This window comes from Lolium perenne, chromosome 1 (assembly GCF_019359855.2).
Source record: "Lolium perenne isolate Kyuss_39 chromosome 1, Kyuss_2.0, whole genome shotgun sequence".
NCBI lineage: Eukaryota > Viridiplantae > Streptophyta > Magnoliopsida > Poales > Poaceae > Lolium > Lolium perenne.
In genome coordinates, this window is record NC_067244.2 from 107,378,972 (window position 1) to 107,394,760 (window position 15,789).

Below are 15,789 nucleotides of genomic sequence, written 5' to 3' on the forward strand. Positions count from 1 at the left end.
TGCAAGCATTGCATTGCTGCTATCTGATTTCCCTTGTGCAGAATCACAGTTTGCAAGTAGTCGTCTATCCAGGACCTCGGCTCCTGCTGTCCATCGTATTTGGCGGCGTCAGTAGGGGTGGGTTTGAACTTTTTGGGTGGCATCGCCTCGCGGATTTTGTAGCTTAAGCAATCGGCCCCCCTTAACTCACCGTCGTTCTCCTGGCTCTCATCCGAGGAATCGCTGTCATATTCCTCCCTAGCGGCACGTCGCCGTCTCGCTTTGTCGATTCTACTCTGGGTGATCTCATCTCGAGCATCTCTCGCACGATGCTTTCAGCCGCTGGCCTGCAACGTGGTTTTTTCCTCCGTGGGACCAGGTTGTCTCCTAATATTGCGAGACTTTCTAGGGCACCCCGATGGGCTTGGGCCATAGAACCTTCAGGGCGCTGATTGATGAGGTATGCTGCGAGATTGGCAGTCACTCCCGCGACGGTTTTTGGCCGTGGCATGCCCGCGGTGTCCGTGGTTATGAAGGACTTGGTCAGATTTGACGTTATTTCTCTGGCGTCGTCTTCCGAAAGTCCAGATAACCTTGATCGGTACTTGCCTGCTCCTTGAGTGCTTCGAGAGGCGCTTCCTCGCGAGCCGCTCCGCCGTTCACTGGATCTCGAAAGACCCTGGTATCTGCGGGGAGTGGTGTGTTGTTAAGCATGGCTTCCTTGGCTGCTTCTCACTCTTCCTCTGCGATGGTGTAATCGCTGTTGTTGTTACTAGCGCTGTTTCCAAAACTTGCTCGTCTGCTGGAGCGGGGGGTGTGATCTCCATCTCCCCTGTTCCTTGTGTTTCATGTGTTATTGGCGACATAAACCTGGTGGTGTGCCGTTTTCCGGGTGGCACCTTGGACGATGCTGTCGACACTATCCTCTCCCGATGAATACTTGGCGTTGCAGATGAACGGTGTGTCGCTTGATCCTAGCCCATCCCTGGTATCGCAGTTCAAGCAGTAGTACGAGGTCACCTCTGAAGATGCGGGATTATCGGATCCAACCGACATTGAAGACGTTGAACGAGGGCTTGACGAAGGCGAGTTCGTTGAGTCCGTCAGACCAGCCGAAAGGTCGACTGATGACGACGTGCCTGGACCTGCCGATCTGGAGGCGAGTGGTTCTAGCAGTCGAAGGACTCCTTCCGAGTTGACGTTGTAGTGGACGCTGCCGACGGTCATCTCCATGTTTCCTTGTAGATCAGAAAAGGTCGAGCGAGAAGAGTCGCTGTGCGGGGTGAATTCATAGGAGCCGAATTGAATCGGGCTTCCTAGACTTGGCGACGATGGCGTCGATGAAGCTGCTGATGACATGACTGAATCTGCTGATGACCGATCTTGTGCCGAGAGGCTTCCCACAGACGGCGCCAATTGTCGAGGGTACTCCTCGGCAATGCCCTCCGATTGGGGCTTAGGGTTGATGGAATCCTGTAGGCTGACACGAGACATCGGTTCACAGACAAGCGGGGAGAGCAATTTACCCAGGTTCGGGGCCCTCGATGAGGTAAAACCCTTACGTCCTGCCTGTCTGATCTTGATTATGAATATATTGGGTTACAATGGGGTGCCGAAGGTTTCGGCTGAGTTCTCGTAGAGAGGCTAAGTGCTGTGGCGACCTAGCTCTAGACTTCTGGTGGCTAAAGTTGCTAAGATTGATCGTGTCCCTCGGTAGCCCCTCTCCTGGCCCTTATATAGGAGGCCAGGTCTCAAGAGATCCAACAGGGTACGACTAGGTTTACAGTAGTCCTAGCTCAAAACTTTCCTTGTTTTGCTCCTTCCTTATCTTGTCCGCCAAGGAATCTTCTGCTGCGTCGTCCAAGTGGCCCGCCTTGCCATCGAGTACTTCATGGGCCTCCAGTTAGATTGTACAGGATAGGGCAATGTCGGTTACCCGAAGGGTAATGCCCACGTCACCCCGAGTCAGCAGCCGATTTTTCAGGAGGTGCCAAAGTTTTTACTTTAATAGACCGTTGAGTAATTACTTCATAGAAGACTCATCTGGGATAGAAGAGCATGTAGAGACGATATTAGCCAAAGCATTTGCTTCCTCATTACTAGCTCTGCCGATATGTTTTAGCTCGCAACCTTCAAACTTGGCTTCCATCGATTGGTACATCTGGCGATAAGCAATCATATTATCGCTAATAGTGTCGCATAAATTCATCGACTACTGAACCACAAGGTTTGAATCTCCATAAATATCCAAACGAGTAGCTCCACATGCCTTGGTCATACGCATACCGTGCAAAAATGCTTCGTATGTTGCTTCATTATTCGTCGGCAATGAGAAATTCATTCTTAGCACAAATCTCATTTTGTCTCCATGTGGAGAAATTACCACTACTCCTGTCCCTGCGCCTGTGCTCTGCTTCGAACCATCAAAGTACATAGTCCAAGAACCTGACATATCGGGTGCAGCAGGAGTTTGGGACTGAATCCAGTCGACGAAGAAATCTGGAAGGACCTGAGACTTTATGGCTGTTCGGTTGATGTAAGAAATATCATGTGGAGCTATCTCAATGCCCCACTGAGATACACGACCTGTGGCATCAGGATTGGTGAGTATGTTCTTCAACGGAGCTTCGGTTACAACAATAATCGGGTGTTCAACGAAGTAATGTCTCAGTTTTCGTGTTGTCATGCATGCGGCATATGCCAATTTCTGGTAATGTGGATACCGCGATTTTGCTGGTGTGAGTACCTCGCTGAGGTAATAAACAGGACATTGTACGCCATGAACTTTTCCTTCTTCTGCGCGTTCGACAACAAGCACAGTGCTGACGACTCGACTAGTTGCGGCGGTATAGAGCAACATTGGCTCCCTATCCCGTGGAGTAACGAGGACTGGAGAAGTCGACAAAACCTTCATCAAATTGTGGAAAGCATCTTGTGCCTCAGCTGTCCACTCAATTTTTTCTGGCATTTTCATTAACTGATAAATGGCAGAGCTTTTTGTCCCAATTTGCAATGAATCTAGTAAGAGCTGCTACTCGTCCTGCCAATTGTTGCACCTTTTGTAGAGTCTTTGGTGGCTCCATGTCAAGTACAACTTTGATCTTCAAAGGATTAGCCTCTATTCCTCTGGCTAAACTAAATTACCTGAGTACTTGGCCTCCTGGCACTCTGAAGAAGCATTTCTTCGGGTTCAGCTTGATTCTATATCGGTCAAGGTTGTCGAAAGTTTCTCTCAGGTCGTCGATGAGTGTGGCAGCGTTTCTGGTTTGACGATGATGTCGTCGATATAAACCTCTATATTTCGACCAATCTGCTCCCCGAGGCGGGCTTGCATGCACCGCAGATAGGTTGCACCTGCATTTTTTAATCCGAAAGTCATGATGTTGTAGCAGTAAACACCATGCGGTATAATTAATGTCGTTAACTCCTGATCTTCTTTTTTGAGCTTGATTTGATTATATCCTGAATAAGCATCGAGAAAGGAGAGGCGATCGCAGCCTGCTGTGGAGTCGACTATTTGATCGATGCGAGGCAACGGAAAATGATCCTTCTGGAAATGCTTGTTGAGGCTCGTGAAGTCGATGCACATGCGAAGTGTTGTCGTATCTTTCTTTGGCACCATGACTAGATTAGCTACCCACTCAGCTTCCTTGAGCTCTCAAATAAACCCGGCTTTGCGGATCCGATTAACTTATTCTCCAATAGCTTTCCTTTTTGGTTCTGAGAAACGATGTAACGTCTGTTGTACATGTTTGGCTTTGGGGTCATCATTGAGGGCATGCTTAACGAATTTCGTGGGAATACCTAGCATGTCGGATGGTTCCCATGGAAATATTTTCTAGCACTCACGGAGGAACTCGATGAGCGCGATTTCCTATGCGATAGTAAGATCTGCCGATGTGTTGATTGTTTTCTTCGGGTGAGAGGGGTGAACTTGATGCTTCTTTGCTTCCTTGGCAACGTCAAACTCATCAGACTCTGCACTCCGATTGTCAGCAGGTGGCTGTGTATGATCGGTGACTACGTCAAGTGCATTAATTTCTTCCCTGACTCCGAATTTGGAGGCTATCTTCTGGAAATCTCTATCAGAGTTATCAGAATGAGAAAAACTTCCGAAAACAGTTATTGTTGTGTCATTATTGCCCGGCATCTTCAGCTTCAAATACGCGTAATGAGGAACTGCCATGAACTTGGCAAACGCTAGCCTGCCGAGGATGGCGTGGTAATGTGATTTCCAATCTACCACCTCGAACTCGAGTTTCTCCTTCATAATGTTGCTGGGTGTGCCGAAGACAACATCCAATCAAATTTTACCAATGGGATAAGCGGGTCGGGTTGGGATGAGGCCATGGAAGGCAGTGTCAGATTCTTTTAACATATCGACTGACAATCCCATTGCTTTCGTCGTACTTGCAAGCAAAAGGTTTAGAACACTTCCTCCATCCATGAACACTTTGATCATATTCTATCCTCCGATCTGTGCTTCAAGGACTAGAGCAGCATGACCGGACCTTGGGACGGCTATTGGATGGTCTGCTCTGCTGAACAAGATGTTCTGATCCGACCAATCGATATAATCGGGTACCACCATCATAGCCACTTCTGCAAACTTTATCTCCCGTGAAAACTTCTTGGACTCCCTCTTTGAAAAGTTGGTCCTGTGAATCATGTTCACTTGCCCTCGAGATGTAGGTAAATTTTGGTAGGTATGTAGATGTCTTCGTCTAGCACATACTGTTGTTGTTGAGGATAATTCTAAGCCGATGTTCTTCCTTCTGCCGAACGAGCCTTTGCTTCCGAATCAAGCCTTAACTCTTCACATAGCTTTTGAATATCGAGGAACTGCCAACAATCTTTAAGTAGATGCGTAGCCTTCTCAATGTTGTATTTTGGGTCAATGTAAGAATGCAAGTAACACAGAGCGACAAGCTATTCCGCAGCTGGCACATAAGGTGCATGGCTGCGATTCTTGTTTAATTGTGCACTATAACACCCTTTGCCACACTGGCGGAGGCGACTTGCAGCTCGTTCTTCTGCTTCACAACGAAGATCCCTTCTCCTCTTCCATTGCTCCTCTCTGCTACCAAAATTTCTTCGGCTGTTTCCATTGCTGTTGCTAGACGAATACGATGAATCCACTGAGGCTATCGATGGGATGATGATTTCTGTAGCCAAAGTCCTTAAGTTTGATGCACCTGAATTTGGAATTCGAAGGAACCCTCCGGAATCGACGACAAAGTGGACACCACCAAATGTCGCGTTCATACCGCTACGCAACTCTGAAGGAATTGGATCGGTGCTTTGGTGCACGGAGTGAACTCGAAGGATCCGCAGCGAACCAAATTTTTCGGGCTTGAAGGTGTTGGTGATGCCAGCACAAACATTGCTGATGTGACCGAAGCAGGCGATGATGTGCCTTGTACCGATAGTTTTCCCACAGACGGCGCCAATTGATGAGGGTGCTCCTCGACAATGCCCACCTTTAGGGGCTTAGGATTGATAGAATCATGCATGCTGACACGAGACATCGGATACCAAACAGATAGGGAGAGAGATTTACCCAGGTTTGGGGCCCTCGATGAGGTAAAACCCTTGCTTCCTGCTTGTCTGATCTTGATTATCGAGTACATCGGGTTACAATGGCGTAGCCAAAGGCTATGACTAAGATCTCGTCGAGAGGCTAAGATTCTAATGACCTAGCTATAGACTTGCGACGTATCTATCTGTTGTGATTGTGTGTCCCTCGGCAGACCCTCTCCTGCCCCTTATATTGCAGGCCAGGTCTCGAGAGTCTTGTCCGGGTTCGACTAGGTTACAAAGAGTCCTATTTCTAATCTTTCCTTGTTTAACGTCTTCTTGCGTTGTTCGTCAAGAATCCTTCTTCGGAACCAACATATTGGCCCACCTTGGTCGGTAGATGATCTTCATGGCCCCTGGATGGGACATAGGAGGTTGCATAATACTAGTTACCCAAAGGGTAATGCCCACATCAGGCGGATACATGGAAAGCAGAGACGGGTGCTATGCATGCATTGGCGGAGACATGTAAAGCGGATGCAGATGCGAAGGAAAAGGCGAAGGCGGTGGCTAGGCCGGGGCCAGGCACTGTGGCGCTGGCAAATGCTTGTATTGAAGCAGAATTTTGTTGGAAAGTGTTGGCGCGTGCTTCGAGAGTTTTGACGACGCAGCCGGGAGAACCGTCGGAGGCTTCGAAGTTGGCTTCTTTGAACGCGTCGAAATCTTGGATGTAGACTTCATCTAAGGCGGTGCTTGTTGCATATGATCATGACTCGTAAACCCCTTTGTAAGTTCCGCCTTCCCCAACTACAATGAGGTTAGATCTGCTGGATTGGGTTTTTTGCCCAAACCAGACGTGATGATGCATAGAGATGTTTTTGTATTTTTGATGATGCATTCTTCTTCTTATGTAATTTGGATGATTCATTATGCTTTTTAGGTAGTAACTTTTCTGATGCACTGTCTAGTTCAGGACTTTTTGATGGTGATTTTTTTGTTTTTTATATCAAACCAGCTAATGCTCTCTGCTGTTTAGCCAAAAGTTACATGATGCATTGTACTATTTACATGTATTTTACTCTAATGATGCATTTTGCACTTTTAGCCTTTTAAGTAATTTTTCTTATTTCTTGACCAGTGTGAGAAATTTCGATGAAGAATTCTGTTGTCAACTTAGATGATGCATTGTGTTGTTTACATTATTACCTAGATCAAAGCTAACCCATCTGGTGTTACCACAGCATTTTGGCTCCTGTAGCTGTCTCCTTTTCCTCCAATCGTGTTGACACGTTAGTAATTTTTACTATAGATGCGAGATTGCCTTCCGTTGGTGCGTCCTATTTGTGGTGTTTTTGCATTGCCCTGTTTACATTATTTTGATTTTGCTGATGCATTGTGTTGTTTACATTATTTTTATTTTGGTGATGCATTGTCCTGTTTACATTATTTTGATTTTGCTGATGCATTGTGTTGTTTACATTATTTTGATTTTGCTGATGCACTGTGCAGTTTAGGAAATTTTGATGATGAATTAGATGATGCATTTTGCTGTTTAGTCAAATTAGATATGCATTTTGTTTAAAAAATTGGATGATGCAATGTGCTGTTTACATAATTTTGACGATGCATTGTGCGATTTGCGTAATCCAACCAGCTTCAGTCCAAGGACACCCACAACAATCAACGATCTGCCTGAAGATGTAGTCTCTCAGATTCTTGTCAGGCTTCCTGCCGATCCAACCTTCTTACTATCTGCATCAAGCACCAAGAAAGCATGGAGGCAGTGTATGGGAAGCAATTATTTCAGAAAGCTAACTGTGTCACACAGCAGAGGAAACCCGTTGCTAGGTTTTTTCACCAACAACTCCGAGGATAATCGATTCATCACAGAGCATGATCTTTACCCAACCATCTTGTAGAAGCTAGCAATCCCGTCTCAACTGAACAGTCCAAAATCTATGTCCTGGGATGCCGCGATGGTACGGTGCTACTCCATTCTGCAGTATACAGAGGACATATATCAGTCTGGGATCCAATTAGGCAAGTTCTCACAGCGATACCAGAACTACCATTGTGGCAGAATCACAGAATTGAAAGTGGCGCAATTCTCTGCTCGAGAAACAACTCTGAACTGTTTACACATTGTTGCAAGTTCTCGATTGGTTGGATAACAACTACAAGTTATGAAGCACAGGCTCATATCTACTCATCAGATTCAAAAGAATGGGAGTTTCTAGCTCGATCAACTCCGATGCTGTCACAGATTGACCACAGACCGGCAACTCTCATAGGGGATATTTTGTACTGGCCAACAAAGTCTAGATATATCATTGCGCCTGACCATGAAAAGAAGGCTCTGAAATATATTGAGTGCCCTCATGAGACGCATGATATATTCAAGTTTAACCTTCACATCTTCAAGGGACATAATGGAGATGTTGCCCTTGCGGTTATAAGAGACTTCACCCTGCAAACATGGGCCAGTACAAGATCATCAACAGGCAATCACGAGTCATAGACATATCATATAAATTTTGAATTGGATACTTGTCAACACCCGGATTTTTAAGTCCAGATGCCTATTATGCCATTCATCGCAATCCCAGGAATATTGTTGTTGCGAGACATAACAGTCGAATATCATAAGTCATCATTCATTACAAACCATACTTGTCATACAAATTCAGATCACATGATCCATATTACACAAATAGTTGATCTAATGATCAACAAACACAGTTCATAGCGGAAGCGTAATAAAAGGGGACTCTCTAGTCCACATGCCAACGCTTGACGGTAGAAGAACTCCTAGTTGTCGTAGGCGTCCTGCTGGTCGTCACCTTGGTAGTTCTGCTCCTCTTCATATCCTGGCCATTTGAATAGCCAGGGACACAGCCGTGAGTACTTTAAGTACTCGCAAACTAATACTAGTGTAAGTACTTATCAATTCTAGTAAGGGGTGCTAAGCTCTAGTTTATTTTGCATAAAGCCAATTTTAGTTCACAAGTATTTGATAAAAGACTCTTCATGTGCTAACTAGCTCAAGTGGGAACATTAGTGTCATTCCTGTCACACCCCAACTTTTGCAACCATGTTTTGTTGTCCTGAGGCCAAAAATTAGGGGGAACAAAAACTTTTTCTATAGACTAATTATATGAATTGCCTTGATCTGCTTGTTGTTATGAATTGCTTGTTTTGCTTGTAGATGATTTTGCCTTCATCTGTTGGTTCAATTAGATTGTCTTGAGTTACTCCACCACATGAACCTCCTAGGTAAAAAACAACTAGCAACACATTAAACTAAAAACCTTTCCATCTATGGAACCCTGAATGCACCTATCTTGGGATCATCTCTGTTTTGCACTTTAGCTCACCCTATCTTCTATTTAAGTTTGAATATCATCCACTCCTTATTTTATCTTTTTTTCCTTAACCTTGTCACAAACCCTAGGACCTCACAAATTTGACTAAGTCCTAAATCTATTTCATGGTTCCATCTTGGAGCCCCTGGATTAAGCTATCTCTTGCCATCTAAGGAAATGCACATGGTCCTAGACCTAACTTATCATGATCACTTCCCAACCATGTCCTTGCCTTTAACCAGATCACTCATACGCCCACTTATCCTTGTTGGTTTTGAAGCCAAGTCAATAAGAGGTTTTGGCAGGCTTAAAATGTTCAATCTTTGGCAGTTGATCTCTAAGCACCCATAACTGTTTTGGTGACCTCTACACATGGCTCTCATCTTTGCAACATCCTCTACAACTTCCACGTCCCGCATGTCCCATTCTACCCTTGAAATTCTTATATTCACTTGGTCTTATACCCTATTCACTATTTCAGCTCTAGATCACTTGTTCCTCTTTTACCTCTTGTTTTTCTTTATTCTTCACAAAGCCAAGTGTGGAGATGATTGCTACATTGTGTAATAATCATCTACCATTGAGATCACTCCTCTCTAAATTAGTTTTAAATCTCAAAACCATATTGCTTTTTCTTCTCTAGTTTAATCCCAAAGCCACTTCTAGTTTTATCAAAGCTTTCCAAATGATTTTCTCAAATGAAATGGGAAATGTGTGTGGTATTTTATATCACCTTATTTCCACCCAAAAATAATTTCTATATAATTATTCTCTTGTTTTATTTTGTTTTCACCAAAATGCATGTTATGGGTACACATGCCTTTCTTGCACTTTTTGCTATCAAACAAATTTCAAGAAAAACTACCATGCTTAGTTGTACATGTGCCTGTACTTTTTACCTTTAAATTCAAAGTACTACCTTTCTACTCTCTAAATTTTCAAATTATATTCAAATGAATTTCATTCAAAACTTGCCATAGACATGTGTAGTGATTCAAACAACTCCCATTTGACCCTTAAGGAGAATAGGTAATGCATTCTTTTTGCATGGCACTAGTGAAGTGTCGGCCATGCCATTCAAGTGCATATGATCCAATCTCTCTCCATCTCATCTACTTTCAATAATTCCAATTCACCCTTGAATTAAATCCTTTACAAGATAGCTTTTGCATATGAGAACCTTACTCCACAACTAAGCAATCGTCATGCACCCGCTAGCATCCTCCCCTCTTTCTTTGTTTCCCTCCCAAATCTTTCTTGGTTTCTTTCTCTCTCAAACACATGAGAGGTGGCCGAGGCATATTTATGAATGTGAGATCTTGTGCTGATCTTCCTCTCCTTCCTAGAAGGTATCAACGTGGGTAGACATACCCAACCCTCCTCTAACCCTGCCTGGCAGCCTCTCGGAGCCAGCCCTCCCTCTGTCCTCCCCGTTTCACCCTCTCTCACTCCATTGTCTTGGCTGTAGCTCCACGGGCATGGCGACCCTTGTCTCCCTTCGCCTCGTCCCAATGCAGCACGCCATGATGGCCCTCGGGCACGCCTAGGTTTAGTGCCCTGCACCCCCTACCGAGCACAGCAGCCCTATGTCCATTATAGCCACGCCCAACAATTGACCACCCGTTCTTGATCAGCACGGCATCGAGCACGCATGCCCCGTTTGTCATGCCCAGGCACTGACCTCTACCTCCTCTCTGCTCTCCGCACGCTCCCAAGGCCAACCCTAGCCTGCAGCAGCCTAGCCAGGCCGCCATTGGACGTGCTCACCACACCACGCCATTGGCCGTGGTCACCGCACACCCCACTTGCTGCCTTCCCCCTCGGCTATAAAACACCCCTCCCACCTCACATCACTCCATTTCCCACCTCAGAAGCCCCGCAGCAAGCACCCAGGGCACCCCCTTGCTGCAGCACGCCGGCGTGGTCACCACTGCCGTGGTCACCGCCAAGGAAACGGGAGAAGTGGACGTCGCCCCCGTCGATCTCGTCGCTCCCTCTCTGTTTCAACCCTTCTCCTACCTCTTCTGACCCTAACCGTCCCTCCGTTGCCCTCCAGGATCACCGGAGCCGCCGCCGTCGTCACCTTGCCGGGAGGTGCTGCGAAGACAGAGCTCCCGGGCGGAGCTGCTGCGCATGGAGAAGGCGCTGCGAGCTGGCCCCTGCACCGCCACTCGACGCCCCTACGTCGCCCATCCTCCGCCGGTCATCCCGCTGCTCGCAGGTGAGCCCCTGGACGCTGCCCTGTTTTTCCCGTCCGCCGCGCGCGTGCATGGTCGCAGGGAAGGAGACGACGCCTCCCTAGGCGTGCGACTGCGTGGTCTGCATGGCCACGTCGGCCATGCACCGGCCTGGCCCGCCCGGGGCCCTCTTCCTTCCTTTTTCTTTAATTTTTCCCTCACCTCCACCTAGACAACCACCTGGGCCGGCCCACTCTTCAAAAAACTGCGTGGCCCAAGACTTTCCCGCCCGTGTGAGCCATTTGAAAAAAAATTGGAAATAGCTGTTCAATTGTGTTAAAACCAGTGGCACCAAAATTTGAATAACTAACGTTTTACAATCCCAAATCGAGTGAACCCAATTGCAATAGACCAGAAATTTTGTTACCTTTCCAATGCCTCTGGCCTCATATTTTTAGGATTTTTGTACGATTTTTAATGTATTAAACATGATCACTGTATTCTGGTTAGTATTTCTAATTCCTAAAATTGTAGATTTCATATTTTTGGATGAATCCAATCGTGTTAATCTTGTTTTGTTATTGCCCATCCAGGAAAAATATCATTTGTCACTAATCATAAAAATTTATCTCTGTTTGTGAGTGTATGTGTGTCACATGCATTGTTAGAATTAAAATCTTTTTGAATTATTCAAAACATTTGCCACCACTTTGTTTCAAAAAAATACTCAACCTATGTTTTATTATTGCAAAACAAACCCTCTGCAACTTAACCTTAGACCTATTGTTTTGCTTAAGTTTTCAAAAGAGTGTAGCATATTGTTTACCTCCTATTTTTGCATAGTGTCTATTAGCCAAATAAACTAGGAAAATGATTTCCTACTTTTCCAAAAATGTTTAAAAATAAAGTATGAATGCTTTTGATGTCTAACCAATGCACTTGTCTTCTTTGTGGTGTTATATACCAGGGGATAATTAATTTATGTCATGGTGATACCCAAAGAGGCAATTGATAATTGGTGAGGCTCTTATGCCCTTATTAGGTGAATAAATTGAGTTTTCTAAAATCAAAACTCTTGAAGTTGTTTTGTAGTATCTATAAGACCTTAGTATGTTAGCCCTTAGTAGAGTGGTTATCTATTGATTGTTGCTTGTTGTATGTTGTTTTGTTGGTACAATGTGTTGATTGTGTTCTTTTATATTTTTCGGCGATAGATGCGAACAATTCCGGGAAAGAAGAAGTGGTTCGGACGAGGATTTTATTTATATTGTTGGAATTCTTTTGATGGAGTTGAAGAAGTCCAGGGACAAATAAGCTAAGGCAAGCCATCTCTTGATCTCTGATTGTTGAATCACATATTGTGGTTACTTTGTTGTTATCCTTGTCCCTTGATCTATCTTGTGTTGTTTGTACTTATGTGTTGGAGCATGCTCACCGTGAGCATGTTGATTTCTCTTTGACACCTCACATACAACCCCGTCTAGTGGATTGGTGGTCATCATCATGATCTTGGTGTACCCTCTAAGTGTGATGGGTATGCCCACTTATCTTGTGTGTGTCGACCTCTCGACGCCCTTCTTGCACCCCTTAGAGGTATGATGGTTGGCATCATTTCCCCTTGTTGATGCTATGCATACTTACTCCCAAGTATGTTGAACCCCTTGTTGATGCTATGCATACTTAATCTCTAGTATGTTGAACCCCTTGTCGACCTCATACATGCTTACCTAAGCATGTATGCCCCCTTGACCACTTTTATTGTCATCTTCTTAGTGGTATGATGATTAACATCATGACCCTTGTTGAATTATCTTATTTATGTTGTCCATATACATGCTTACCCTAAGCATGTATGAACTCCTTAACACCTCAATTATCATCCCCTTAGTGGTATGATGGTTAGCATCATGTCATTGTGATTCTTAGTTCCTTCATAAAACTATAGGTTGGGAACACCCTTGGAAAAATACCTTGTTGAAAAGAATTTTTGAAAAACCTTGGGTGAGTTGGACTTACCCAAGTGTGTGTTTATGAAAGGAAAGGATCTTGGCAAAGATGGTTGGAAAGAAAATCTTGTTTTCGAAAACTTTGGCGTCTAAGTATTCACCCGTGACAATTAACCCGCGCAACCACATTACCCTGGAGTGGGACGGGGCTTAGCTCGTAGTTTGTTCTTCTTAACATGGGACACCGCACAACTATATAAGGGTAAGGTTACCCCTGAATCCGGATTGTCGTTGGTGGAGACAATAGTATAACGGGAGGCCTTCGGGGCTGACCCATCCGGAAGACACTATGGGTCTCCTGGCTTGGCGGTGGAGCCACGCTCAAAGTGAGGTGAGCTGCCACGGTGCCGGGGAGGTACATACTCCATAGGGTAGGATCCCGTGCTAAGACGAATAGGTGAAAGGCTATGTCCGAGTTTTTGTCATGGCATAGTTGATATGCGGGGATGATGCCCACATGATGAACTCGCAGATCTTGTGGGGAAAGTGTGCAAACTCTGCAGAGTCAAATCTATTCGAATAGCCGTGCCCGCGGTCATGGACGGTTGGAATGGCTATTGCTTAGCCTAAAGAGTTTTGTTTTATGAAAGTGTTTGACAAAGGAAATGAAGGAACTTGTTTTCGGAGTACCGGGAAGGTACGGGAAAATTGTGATGACCATATGGAGATGGTCGGAAAGGAAATAAACTGGGTTACTCCCTTCCTAGTGTTTTATGTTGTAGAATTCTTTTGAAGTATCTTCTTCAATAATGATATAGAGATGTCATAGGATCTTCTTAGTGTCCCCTTCAACTGTGATGATGGGATGCTACATCCACAAGAGAAACTACTTCTCTTCTACATGCTATTTCCACAAGAGAAATTATCTCTTCCCTCTTGTCATCTAGATTAGCACTTGTTATCTTCCACTCTTGCAAAGTATACCTTCTTGATGGTTTGCGAGTACAATTCCAAATGTACTCACGGCTTTGTCCCTGGCTATTTACTTGGCCAGACTTGGAGGAAATTCAACAAATGAAGGAGGACTTTGCGACGTCTATGCGAGCTAGGAACGTTCTCCCGATCGGTTACTGCGTAGGGTTATGGCAGATGACTTGGGCTCTGCGCTGCTGAAGTGATTCCGCTACTCTGATGATTAGATTAGGCCCTTCGAGGCTTTTATGTAAGTTTTGGTCATGTGACCTATTGTAATTTTTCTTATTCCGCTTTGTAATGGATGGTGTAATTTGATATCAGTTCGGTTATGTGTTCACGGCGCACTGATCATGGGATCGTGAACTGTATACATAACAGGGTATTTCAGACAGTTAGTCCGGGGTCCCCACAGAGCTGGTATCAGAGCTATCCTGACTGTAGGAGACCTTAGTTAGCATGGACGTTAGTTAGGAAACAAGTACTTGGGCAAAATTATTTACCAAACAAATTCTTTCTTTCGTCGGAAGCATAGCTTCTACTCCTTTTATTTCTTCAAAACTTCCAAATTCTTATCTCTCCGCTTTATAAAAAAATGTTCGAAAATTCTTACTCTATTGTCTCATCCACTTCAAACCTACATACTGGACGATGTCCCCGACTCAGACCCGGAGACTCGAAGTCGAAGGTGGATCAATCTCTCAGGAATACTCTTGTATCGCCAACATCAGCTATTGAAGATTTGAGGCCGACTTATTGTGCACATAAAGGGATAATTAGATCATGTCTTTGGTTGTCACCAAAGTCTGTCAGGGAGCTGACCTTGTTCCTCTTTGGACCCGCACTTTTGCAGTCGTCAAGGATCAAGTCCTCAATTTCCTGACTAGTAATTTTTAGGTTTGTCACGAGAAGTTGTCGACTTTGAGAGTATCTCGACAGCTACTCCTCTGAAGACCTCACGTCCCTGGGATGTTGAGACCAGATGTTCTACGCAGTTTTCGCCTCCACTTCAACACCAGGCTGCTTCACCACCAACTGCTTCGAGAATCCTTGTTGAAGATGATGTCAGCCGGTTAAAGACATCAACATATGTGACCACCCCCAAACATATAGGATGGATAGGACAAACTCAATCGCTTCGATTGAGCTACCCCCACGTATTAGGTATCCCTAGATACTTAGAGTGCTTTGTTTGGTTTGATGATTGCTTGTAGTTTCCTCGTGTGCTGCTTGAGTGATTTTATCTGTTTGTTGTGTATGTTTGTCTTGGTCCTTCGGTCTGAAAAACCCTCTTAGTGTGATAAACCAACTTAGGAAGCCTCCCAAAGATGTTTTCACCCTCATCTTCCTCGCCGATGGATTGCTAACATCTAGTTAGTTGGATAGGTTAACAAAAGGCTCTAACTCTAACCCCGTTAGTAGTTGTTTTTCAACCTTCGGAAAAAACTAACCAAGACCCCTATCTGCACTAACTACTTTCAAGATCAGCTGGAGCATCTCTACTACGCCAAGAAAGCAGAAGCCCCTACATTCAAGAGTAACTGCACCTCTGCGAGAAGACATACTAACTTTGCCTAACCTTGGAGTATAATCGCGCTAACCTCGAGGATAACTTTTTGAAACTACCCTCTAACACACCGTCTAACAAGCTGAGAGAGCAATAGTGTCAAAGCCAACCTGCATCACCTGGTTCATCCGCTCCTCATCAAGTGAAGCTCCTAAAGATACCTCAAGACTTAAGATTAGGTGAACTTACCGCGCGTTTTAGGGTCTAATAAACACCGTGACAGCCTCTTAAAGTCGTGGACTACACATCGCCTCCTGATGATTCTTCAA